This window comes from Triticum aestivum, chromosome 4B, assembly GCF_018294505.1.
Source record: "Triticum aestivum cultivar Chinese Spring chromosome 4B, IWGSC CS RefSeq v2.1, whole genome shotgun sequence".
NCBI classification, from domain to species: Eukaryota; Viridiplantae; Streptophyta; class Magnoliopsida; order Poales; family Poaceae; genus Triticum; species Triticum aestivum.
Window position 1 is genome coordinate 564,668,058 of NC_057804.1, and position 12,708 is coordinate 564,680,765.

A 12,708-nucleotide genomic window follows, 5' to 3' on the forward strand; every position below is an offset into this window, starting at 1 on the left:
AGGAAGAAAGGAGAAGAAGAGGAGAGGAGAAGAGGAGAAATAAATAAGAGGAAAAAATAAGAAAAAGAAGAGGAGAAGAAGAAAGAAATAGAGGAGAAGAAGAAAAAATAGAATATTTTCTATTTTTTCTTCTTCTCCTCTATTTCTTTCTTCTTCTCCTCTTTTTCTTCTTCTTTTTTTTCTTCGATCTTCTCCTCTGTCATCGTCGATATACCCCTCCCGATAACTTCAACATGACGGGGGGTCCAAATACCCCCTCCCGATAACTTCAATACGTGGGGGGGTCGATATACCCCCTCCCCGATAACATTAATTTCTCCCGTGTATGTATCTCGTCGTTGTTGATATTACCCCCTTGAAGCGTTGTCGATATTATCCCGGGTCGAGGGTTCTAGGGTCGAGGGATCGAGGGTTCCAGGATCGTCTAGGGGTCGAGGGTTCCAGGGTCGTCGAGGGTTCAAGGGGTCGAGGATCGCCGAGGGGTCGAGAGGGTTCCTAGTGTCAAAGTATTGAAGAAATCCATGGCGTCATCATTAGCCGGAAGTAACCATGGCATGATGGTACGAAGTCCTCCAAAGTTATTCTGGAATGGAGTCCCGGATAGGATAATTTGCCTTTTTGTACGAATTTCAGCAAAGGCCTTCCAAATAACGATATTCGGAAGGTTCTTGCTGAACTTTGTACCAAAAAGCGAATTATCCTATCTGGGACTCCGTTCCAAAATAACTTTGGAGAGCTTCGTACCATCATGCACCTGTTACTTTCGCCTAATGATGAAGACATGGTTTTGTTGAATCCTTTCACACTAGGCAACCTCCCGACCCCTTGGCGATCCTCGACCCCTTGACCCTCGACCGCTCGGCGATCCACGACCCTCTACCCTACCGCGGGCGTCGATGCCCACGTCACTTGTGGTACATAGATGTAGTGTTTAACGCCGACCCCCTCCCGATAGCTTCAACACGTGGGGGAGGGTCGATATTACCCCCTCCTAGCTTGAAGTGTTCTCGAGGCCACCCCCTAACCCTTGAAGCGTTGTCGAGGCCACCCCAAACCCTAGAGAAGCAGCGTCGAGGACACTAATATGATTCCTTATTGTGATTAGCTAGCTAGTTCTACGTTTGCCACTAATATATCCATATCTGTCATGTTTGAATAATAATTGCCATGTTGTAAATATTTGTAGAAACTATGGACACCCCCCGAGACGAAGCACAAGAAGCGTTGTTGAGGGACATAATCGCACAAGGAAGTGATGCCTTCTCCTCGTTGATGTTTCTCAACGACAACGATGGTCTGGAAGGAGAGGGTGAAGAAGCAGCTGGCTATGATTTACATGGCTCCGATGACCCAATGCCGGTGCAAGAAGGAGAGGGTGAAGAAGTAGACCGTGAGGACGGCTCCGGTGATCACCAAACCGAGTCCGGCCAGGTATATATATATTAGTTAAGCCTGTGCTGACTAGCTAATTGATGCATTCATTGTTTTGGTATGTACACATATTAATTAACTCTCTCTTTGTTCTTTTTTCTAGCCCTCCGGATCGAGCACAACTTCGGTAAAGAGACGAGGCCCGAAGAAAAAGTTTAGCTCGGATGAAAAGTTTGAGATCATACAAATCGCGCGCGACGGCCAACCGATTGAACCCTACCGGACAGAGAAGGCATTTGTTGCTCAATGCGGGGTTCTGGTTAGGGACAAGATCCCGATCAGCATCCAGCAATGGTATAAGCCTAAGAACAAAGACCCTGAGGTGTCTTATGTCAATGAGATGCAGAAAAAGAATCTTTGGACTGAGCTGAAGTCAAATTTCACCCTACCGCCGGAGGATGATCCGGAGAAGTCAGTTATAGAGCCATTAATCAAGTCTTTTGCTCTGAGGAAGATGGCAGACCTATTCAGGAATTGGAAGAAAGACCTCAATAGGTATGTCGAAAAAAATGAGACACCAGAATTCATGGGCAAATATGAGAAGATCAGAGATGACTGGCCCGCATTTGTGGCCCACAAGACATCGGAAAAGAGTAAAAAGATGTCGGCGACAAACAAAAGAAATGCTGAGAAGAAGAAGCTTCACCATCGCACGGGGTCAGGTGGCTACCTCGTAGCCCGGCCTAAGTGGGCCAAGGCTGAGAATGATCTGCTTGATAAAGGGATCGAACCAGAGACAATGAACTGGCCAGAACGTTGTCGGACTTGGTTCTTTGGGGCCGGCGGATCCTTGGACCCTATAACAGGGAAGTGCATTTGGACGGACGAACAACTGGACATACCAGTCAAGAGGCTTCAGCAATATATCGAAGCAGCGCAGCAAGGGACGTTCGTTCCAGACAGGGAGAAGGACGAACTCACAATGGCCCTCGGCAATCCTGAGCACCCTGGACGGACACGAGGCACGCCAGGCTCCATTTCGTGGAAGGCTGGATTTCCGGACGCATGGGGTTACAAAACCCAGGAGAGGAGGAAGAAACTGGAGCAGAGCCAACTGCAGGCGCTGCATGAAAGGGTAATGGGGCTAGAGGAACGAGAAGCAGATCGCAGCAAACGACCTGCCGAAGCTTCCCCCGAAGCTACCCCGCCATCTCAGCGGAGAAGCAGCGTGGCTTCCACCGAGCTGCTTCAGCCAGAGCATGCCTTGACGGCTCCTGCCAGCTATCCCGTGGATGCTATCACGGATGCTGAAAATTGCCACCTTATGGCGCAATGGAGCAATTTGAAGGTCAAGGCGGCTGTTGGCTCTGTTTATCCTACTAAACCCGACTCAACTTTTCACTGTCGGCCGATTCCAGAAGGATATGCTAAGGTGATGATCGATGAAATAATGGAGGGATTTGAGGACCTCCGGCTTGACCACCCTACCGGTGAAGGGGAGTATTGGCTGGGTTCTGCTCTGAAGACTCCATGCTTATGGCAGAAGGATCTCATCAACCTTCCGAACTGGACACCTCCGCCTCCTCCTCCTCCTCCGGCGAGTCAGGGCACTCCGCCTCCTCCACCGCCTTCTCCTCCGGCGAGTGACGATCAGGGCACCCGGCCGGCTCCTTCTCCGGTGCATGGCAGCACTCCGCTTCCTTCTCCGCCTGCGCCGGCGCGCCCGAGCAGCCAGCCTCCTCCTTCTCCGCCTCATCAGCAAGGGCGGAAGAGACCCGCCGCCGCTCCGGCTGCTCCGTCGCGTCGCAGTCCTTCTCCTCCGCCTCGTAAGCAAGGAAAGAAGACATCCGCTCCGTCTACTCTGCCGGCGTCTAGCAGTACAGCCAAAGGCGGGAGGAGATACAGATTCGGTCCTTCTCTGAAGACTCCAGAGAAGTTACCGTACGAGAGGAGTGAGGAGGAAAACGCGAAGATCATGCAGACCGAAGTGGATGACTGGTTTCAAGGGTTGAAAGCAAAGAGACATCCACCTCCGGAGGAGAAGGTAGATCCGGTGAAAGCGAAGCGCACTCTGGCTGCCCTGACAAAACCACCCAAGTCTCCGCCAAAAGGCAACTATGAGCGCATTATTGGAAAGGCATTTGCCGAAGCGGAGAGGTCGGGAAGTACTAAAAGTGATCAAAGGATGAAAGAACGACGAGCTGGGAAACAAATTGCCCAGCTCGGCGAACAAGCAAAGCAATCGTGCCCCCCGCTCAAGGTGCCTGCTAGCGACATCGTCGATCCGAGGATGGTGCCCGGTTATGGCAATCCTGCAGATTACCTGCCCGACGATGTACATTATGATATCTTGGAGGTGCAGATACAAAGATACGAGTACGGGAAGCCTCTTGTCAAAGATGAAAGTTCTCTATCAACGATGATGCGAAGATTGCATGATTGGTACATGAAAACCTGCAAAGAGTCTGAGGGGAGGAGTACTTTGTATGTGAGAGTTAAAAAGGAGCATGACCTCCTTGGAATTGAACTGTTGCCTATTCCATTTGAGGAGTTCTATCAGTTTTTCAATCAATTGGCCATCGATAAAGCAACAGTCACCTCCTACTGTCTGTAAGTAGTACTACTTCCGTCATTAAGTCTCTCTATATAACTCAGCCCTTTCATTGCATGTATTTATAATTATCCTCACTATATTATGCAGATTGAAGATCGCCGAATTGAAGAAAAGACAAGTGGGAGATATTGGGTTCATTAACACGTATCTCATAGATGCAACTGAGGTTCAATATCGTGCCCAAGAAACCGAGGCCAACTTGCTACGATCGTTGGAAATAAATGAACACAAAGATATAATACTCTTTCCTTACAACTTCAAGTGAGTGTTACTGTCTTGTGGCATATTCGGTTTCCTTATTAGTCCAGGTTATAGTAATGTAATATTGATGAGTTATGCATGTGTACGCAGCTACCACTATATTATCCTAGAGATTAAGCTTGAGAAGGGAGTAGTAACTGTCTTAGACTCCAAGCGAAAAGATCCCAAGGAGTATGCGGACATGACTGAAATGCTCGAGAAGTAAGTTAAATCGATCATTATCCACCATATCAGCAACTTTTTTCATTTCTGATATCAAGTAATTGTTTTCTTTGTATGGCAGGGCTTGGAGAAAATTCACCAAAAAAGCTCCGGGACTACCGAAGAAGCTGCAATTTAGGCACCCGAAAGTAAGTACTATATAGTAGCATATTCCAGGCATCTCCTAGTGATTCAAGCGCTAGTTTCATCAATACCATTTAGCATGCTTGCTAATTATCAGTTTGATTGACCTCTATTTCTTGTAAAGTGGTTGTGGCAGGAACAAGGGAATGATTTCTGTGGATACTACATTTGCGAGTCCATCCGCCACACGACCTGTGAGCGGGGCTACTCCGACAAACAATATGAAGTGCGTAAATAACAATATTCACAATTTTATTTTATTACCATCATTTGTGTTGAGTTTCATTCATTCATATATATATATGTATTGACCCCCTTCTTAAAATTAGATGTTTCGGATGCGGGATGAACTCCTAGCACCAGATCGCATGCGAGCAATTCAAGAGGAATTGGCGGCATTCTTTCTTGACCACGTGATCGCTGAAGACGGAGAATACTATGTGGACCACGCGTCCGTATTTTAGGAGATTATATATTTGTAAAAGATAATTATTGTATATATGTAGCCGGTAGTGTCAGATAGATATACGAGAACTTGTTGTTCGACCAATCTCTCGGAGAAGGAGAGGTGGTCGATATCACTTCTCTCTGTATGCATATATGTTCATGACGATCTTCTGTTTGATTACTAGCTAGCTAGCGTGTCTAGCTAGTCCTCTCTATACGTATGTATGGTACGTAGCATCGACCAAGCACGGACAAAAGAGAGGACACTTCTCTCTATTAATTAGCTAGCTATAGCACAATATATGAAACACCTAAATTAACCCCCCCAAAACCCCCCAACCCCCCCCCCTTCAAAAAAAACAAAAACCCCAGCCACAGAAATGCTGACGCGTGGATGCCTATTGGTCCCGGTTGGTGCCACCAACCGGGACCAAAGGCCCTCCTGCCTGGGCTCAACGGACAGGCCACGTGGAGGCCCATCTGTCCCGGTTCTAGATTGAACCAGGACTAAACACTACTAGAAATACCACTACTAATGGCGCACCTAATTTGGCCATTAATGGCGCATCACTGGTGCGCCATTGATAGCATGCCATTAGTAATTTTTACTAATGGCGCACCACCTGGTGCGCCATTAGTATCTGGTATACTAATGGCGCACCACATGGTGCGCCATTAGTATATGCGAGGGTGCGCCATTAGTATGCCTCCCAGGGGGCATGTATACCCAGGTGCTTTGGCATACTAATGGCGCACCACCTCTGGATGCGCCATTAGTAACCGCAGCATACTAATGGCGCACTACCCGGTGATGCGCCATTAGTATGCACTGTCATACTAATGGCGCACTGTCGTGTGATGCGCCATTAGTATGAATATTAGGTTTTTTTTATTTTTTTATTTTCTGTTTTTTGCACAGGTTACAAAATGTATAATTTGACAAAATATAGACAGCACACATCAACAATAGATTCATCAAATACAAGAGAAGATTAGTCTTTGAATACAATTCATCATATTAGTCTCCGAATACAATTCATCATATTAGTCTCCGAATTAAAAAGACCGAACAAAGATAGAACATTATATTACAAGTCTCGAGACCGCGAGTAGCGAGTTTGTCTTCGCATTACAAGTCGATATCGATCATCTAAACTACCATCACATAGAAGAGAGCTGCGGTCATCACGATGAGCATCATCACGATGAAACTCGTCTTCATCCGGTTCCTCCAACGCTCCCTCCCCTCTCCCGCTAGATAGCGGGCGTATCTAGATTCGGCCTCGGCCCTAGTGGTGTACCCTTTGTAACTGTTACCGCTGAATCGGTGAACCTGTCTCCGACACTCCTCCCAGTCATCGTAGACTCCGGGAACCTTACCCTTGTACACGACATACGTCGGCATCGCTATGCACTAGCCAAATGAAACGTTAGTACCAATTCACAGACAATACATAAGCAATATATAAGTATGCAACAGAACGATCGGAAGAGAAAAGCAAGACATTAATAGCATCGATTACATCTAAGTTGAACGACTCTCGAAACCAAAGAGACATACTACAAGTTCATTAAAGTTTAATTACAACATGAGACAATCGATGTTTCAGAACTAGACACAGCATCACTGCTTTCGACTCGACTCAAGGGACCGGAGCGTGGATGAAGCCGCCGTCTATCGTGGGAGTCATGAAATAACGGTCGTTGTCAGCCTGCATTTGTAGCATTGTGTCGATGTCACTGTTGGACGGTTGATTGTTGAGGTAGAACTGCCCCGAGGTACGAAGGACATCTTGATGGATGATTTCCGCAAACTCCGACTGGATGCGAAAGAATTCTTGTCGGAGGTCCGCGTCCTGGATTGCCGACACGCTCTTTGCCCAATCTTTGAGTTTACTCGGTAGCAGAAGTTGATGATGGTCCCGTACGATCGCCCGCATGTGATGGATGGCGTAGTAGGCACCCTTCTGACCGCCAGGCGGCTGCTTGACGCAGCAGAACATCGTATTGTGGGAGAACACGTGCTTGCCGTACTTACGAATAGGCCTGGTGAAGGTGCCTCCAGATTTGGCGTAGCCGGGGAGAACATCATCAAGAACCTTCTTGACATTTGTGTAGTCTACGTTCGACTGATGGTCCGGGTCGAAATACGTGGCCATGGAATATTTGGGGCTTAGGAGGATGAGCGTGCAACGTGTGTCACTGCAGAAAACACGGAATGTTAAAAGAAAAACGATCGAAATGTAAGAATTCATATGTTACGGGCCGGTTGAGGGGAGGACTTACTCGGGAAAGTAAGGCACGAGGAAGTTATCCTTATCTTGGTTTGCCAGAATGACGCCTTCGAGGTAAGAACTCGCGACTTGCCGGTCCCCAGCGCTGCCCAAGATCTTGGCATGCATGTAGAAGGGGTCGACTATCACGATGTCCGGGGTCTTGTCGCGAATGATCCGCATCTCCATACTCAGCGAAAATAGCCGAACGAAGGTGTAGTGCAGCGGATGAAGGTTAAACATAGCAAAGATGTCATCAAACCGCAGGACGATCGTACCCCCGATGTCGCCATCCACAAAGCCCTTGCCCTCTGGCACCTTGGCCACGAAAACCGGGTATGCCACATCCTTCTCTCTGAGACGCCGCTTCTCCAAAGAAAGAACACTGTCGTGCAGACTCCGCATAGCACCGGTTGCAGCATTGAGCATATTTGGTGGTAGCATCGCCCTACCCGCCACATGCACCCTCCTCGAGATATCCTGCGGTGAAGGTGGCCCGTCCTGAGCACGGATCGTACTCGGTGCCGGCTGGCTCGCACCCTTCTTAGTCTTTATTTTGCGTGCCTTCTTCTTCTCCTGTAATGGGACCGAGTTCTGCTCACAGACCGCCTTATTGAGTGTGTTGGGGCTGATAATATTTTGCACCTCGCCTATCTGAGGCTCGGTGAAGTCGGCAGCTGGAGGCGTCTCCTGAGAGCTGAACGCCAGACGACGCCTGTTGCAACTTGGCTTCTCCGCGGTACGAGCTAGATCGCACACGTCTTTTGTTGGGTTTGGTTCTTGAGAAGGAGGCCCCATGAAGTCGCCATCGTACCCATGCTCGGCAAAGTACTGATCGACGTTGCCAAATGTATCATCGTCGTCGTCGTCGTTCTGATCCTGTGCCATATGCATGTTTGGATCCAGTGGCATAGGGATGTCCGGCACCGTTACGGCGGTCTTGCCATGGGGCCGACTTGGCGCCGGCACGACTGGCGGTGTTGTCTTTGGGGTGGTGTCCCCCGCCCCCAAACGAATCTGGCTCTTCGGCCAAAGAAGGGGCCAGCTCAGGCAGGCGCTGAGGGTCATCACGTCATCATCGTCGGCCCCGACGGGTCGAATCGGAGGTAACAAGTCGTCGCAGCCTGGCAGCACCCGAACCAGTTGAACCCTAAACAAGTTGGGTGGCATCTGGGTACCGTGGAACAAGGGGTTGCCCGGTTGAACGATTTTGCCCTTGGCGACATCGACCAACTCGTTGTTCACGAAGTGGAGGAGAGTGCACGGAACGTCGGCGGCGCCCTGCGAAAACATGTAGGGCGTTAGGGATGCCCAGTCAAAGGCAAGGAGATGAAGTCCTCGGCCGAGAGAGGCTTAATTAGTTACCGTGATGATGGCGTCGAGCTCGGCTAATGTCGAGGCACCGCCAACGGCGGGCGTGCAGTTGACGGAGCGGCCGCTTGCTGAAGAGGTGCCGGCCGGCGTACACCCGGGTGCATTAAGCTCCCGTGCCGGCGTTGGAGACACCAATGCCGCCTCCGCCGGAGGCACCAATGGCCCCGCCATCGCATTATGCGAGTTGCTGGCCGTGAAGCTAGGAATCGGGGGCGGCCCCTGTTGGCCGCCCGCAATCCACGCACTCAACCCCGAGATCAAGGTAGGCACAAGGGCGGTGATCGTCGCTCCGAGTCGTTGTTCCACTTGCTCTTGGACAATCTCCGGAATCCGCGCCACCTGTGCCTTGAGTTCTTGAACCTCTCGCGCCTGGCTTTCCGAGCTGGTCTTTTTCTCCTTCCACACACCAGCGGTATAGTATGACCCCCATTTTGTCGACAAGCCTTTGCCGGCCACACGACCAGCTGACGTCGGCTTACTGAGCTTATCCTTGTTCTTCATTATATTCAACCCCCTATTTAGAGTGGTGTCCCAAGGGTTGCTCTGAGTCGACCCCGCGCTACTGCTTTCAGTCGCCTGCGGAAGGAATGTGAACCATTTAGAAATTCGGCTTCATTAATTAGAATGCAACCATATGGAGCTAATTACGCGGGGGTGTATTCCTTACCAGAACAAGCTCAAGCCGCCTGGTCTTCGGATCCGTGGTAAGCTCCTTTGTTTTCGGGTCCTTCTTGTATCGGGCCCTGACAAAGTTCCTGGTCTGCTTGTCACCGTATTTATCGAAGAGGGGCGGTAGGCCTTGCTCGGCACGGTCCGCCTCCTCCTTGTCCCATATAGGCTCCGCCACTCTGTAACCGCCGGGACCGAGTGTGTGTTCCCCTATGTTCAGCTCCCGCATTTGTTTCCCCCACTCACTTGATTGGGAGCTTGCGGTGCTCGAGCAATTGATCTTGAAGTCGTTGTAGTCATCTTCGGTGATCGAAGGATTTTTCTCCTTGATCTTCTCATAACTCTCACCTTTCTCGATCATTCTCTTCACATTGCTTTTCCAAGTAGACAGGGCCTTGCTCATCTTCGTGAGGGCAGCATTGTTCACTTTATTCCCTTTGAGGCTTGTGTTTTCGAATTCAGCGGGGAACTTGTATCGTTCGTGCAGCTTCGTGAAGAGGAGGTGGCGCAAATTCCCTCTGTCAGGATGCCTTAGGTTCTCGGTGTTGATCGAGACGGTGCTCCGGACAATGCACCCGAGCTGAAGCGAGTACCCCTTGACTATTCGTTCGGGCGCTGTTGGATTCCCGTTGGAGTCCACTTCAGTAACTTCCTCCTTGAGGGTGCGGAGCACGATCGGGCGCCGGTCCTTCCGTTGCCTCTTCGGCTGACTGCTATCTGTGCGTGCGCCGCCATCATCAGTGGTGGCATCCTCGGCGGCACCATCAGTGGTGGCATCAGTGTGGTCATCCTCGGCGGCACCATCCGTGGTCTCAGGATCGGTGGGGAAGGCGGCGGCCTCATACAAGTGAGGTTGTTCCTCCATCTCCTGGGACAGCTCCCAGAATGCCTTGCCGCCCGAACCCCCGGCCTCATCGTTGTGGGCCATGTTTCTCTCTAAATAGAAACAAAGTTTGGTCAAAAAGTTGGTTATTGTCAAGGAACAAGATCATGGTCTCATCATTTAGGGTTTGTCGACACCGAGGCATCCTAAAATCTAAGCTTTTATCATTGAGGGTTTTTCGACGCCAAGGCACCCTAAAAGCCTAACTTTTCATCATTTCGGTTTTTATCGACACCGAGGCACCCTAAAAGCCATGCATTAGTCACAAGTACGCCGGGGCACTTGATCCTAATTAATTAACTACTAAGATACCCCGGCCTATGCATTAGTCACAAGTACCCCATATGTCCTATTTTTAGCAAAGTCATGCTAAAATTCACGGAAAATTTCAGCATGACCTTTGCTGAAAATAGGACATATGGAGTACCCGAATTTGCCGGAACGGAAGTTAATCGACATTCCGGCAAACTCAAGGGCCTCTCGGGGTACCTGCAAAATCATCACGACACGATGGTCGGAGACAAAACCCAGCAAACTAGCAAAATCATCACAAATTGTTTTCTGTTAAAGATGATCATCATCTTTACAAGTCTTTCTCAATGTGATCACAAGTAATTCAGAGGCATCACAAGTAATTCAGAGCATCACAAGGCATTAGTAGTTCAGTACATGAACAAGTTTTACAAACCCATATAAGAACAAGTGAATTCTAGTCCCATTGACACTCCTAGTTTTCTACAAACACCAAGTACTAGGGCACACAAAAGTTCTGAAATTTGTGTGCCTAACTGAATTAACTGAATTTTCAGTAACCGAATAAACTGAATTTTCAAAACTGCAAGAATACAATCGAGAAAAATCCAACAGCACTAGAACTGAGCTGATTGACAGTAGTTTTGTTCACTGTTATGTTGGCCTAACTGGATGTTGGCTATCTTTTATAGTGTCTCTGTTACATGCCAGTTTGGTCATTGCTAACTCTTGATGTAACTGATATTTTGATTCGTGAACCCCCGATATGCTGTTGTGGTTAATCCTAAGAGAAGATTTTGAACAATGAGAAGTCCATGGATATGTTGTGTTTCTGACTTCCGTTGAGGATCATGGAAATTGGATATGTGAGTGGTCGGTGGACCAACTTTTCACTAAAAATAACAGAAGAGTCCTTTGTTTTCCACTAAAATTATCAGTGTCATCTGGTTTCATGGCAATATTTATCTAGCATGTTCCGTATTGATTTCATTGTATTTTCTGTTCCATCATATTTCAGTTAGTACTAAGGTTCTTTTTTAGGGAACTCAGTTAGTACTCAGTTTATAGAAACGGTTCGATGTCTATCATATACAACCATTTTCCCTGTTATAAAAGACATGAAAGATCACAACAATATTGATCTGAAAAGAACAGAAAAAAAAGAGAAATAGTATGTATGCAGTGGTGATTCTACCTTGCTTTCTCAGCCGTGGGTGATGAAGTGCCTCTGTTCTGTTGTGTCTGCAGTGGTATGGAGATGAATGAATTGGTATTAGGTTCAAATATGATCGATGGATACTCTAACTGTCCCAAAAATATTGAGTTTACTTGATCAAAATTTTAACTGGTAAAGATATATATCATGTTAAAGATATATATCCTGTTCATGCATATGTTCACTTGTGTTATTATTATACATATGTAGACTGCGGCACGGCCCATGCTGAAGAGTGCTTTGGTGAAATGACCCAGATGTCTCATAGAGAAGGAACATAGGTGTTATAAAACAATTAAGGGTTTGGTTTGAAGAAATGTATAAACAAACTACTCGTTTAGTTTTCAAACACAAATGGTAAATATGTTGAGGCCCAAAAACTAAGTGTACCAACAACCTAAGCTAAACAAGATGAGCACAAGATGTATAATAATAACACAAGTGATAAATAACCTAAAAGAAGATAAATAACTTGAAGCACTAACAAACAACTTCAGCGGCACGATTTTTGTAGAACCACAACTTCAGAGATTTATAACACAGAAGCACAACTTCAGAAGAAAGAGTAACACATAACCCAAGTTTCCAAGTTAGAGGAGTTCGACAACGGATCTGACAGAAATGGCCCTGCGATGTCAGTGATGATGTGGAGTCTCAATTTACTCAAAAGACAGTGTTGTAACGACAGTAGCTGAATCTGGTTGCAGAAATACAATTTTCTCCATAATGCGCAGTCAACAACTTAATGAGTTCAGCAGAAGGTTTTAACTAAATATTCTGGAGGTGTGAGCATCAACAATAAATCTTCTCCAATGCTTTACACTTCCCAATGACAAAACAAAGTTGTATCTCTAGCCAAGTTTCAACAGGAGCCAACCTCAAATCCTTCAACTTCTCACAACAGAAAATCATATCTATTCAGGTTGTGAGCGTTGTACGAGGAATCATAACCCACAACAGAACCCCAGAAGTTCTCCCTCGATCTCAAATTCAAACTTTTGGA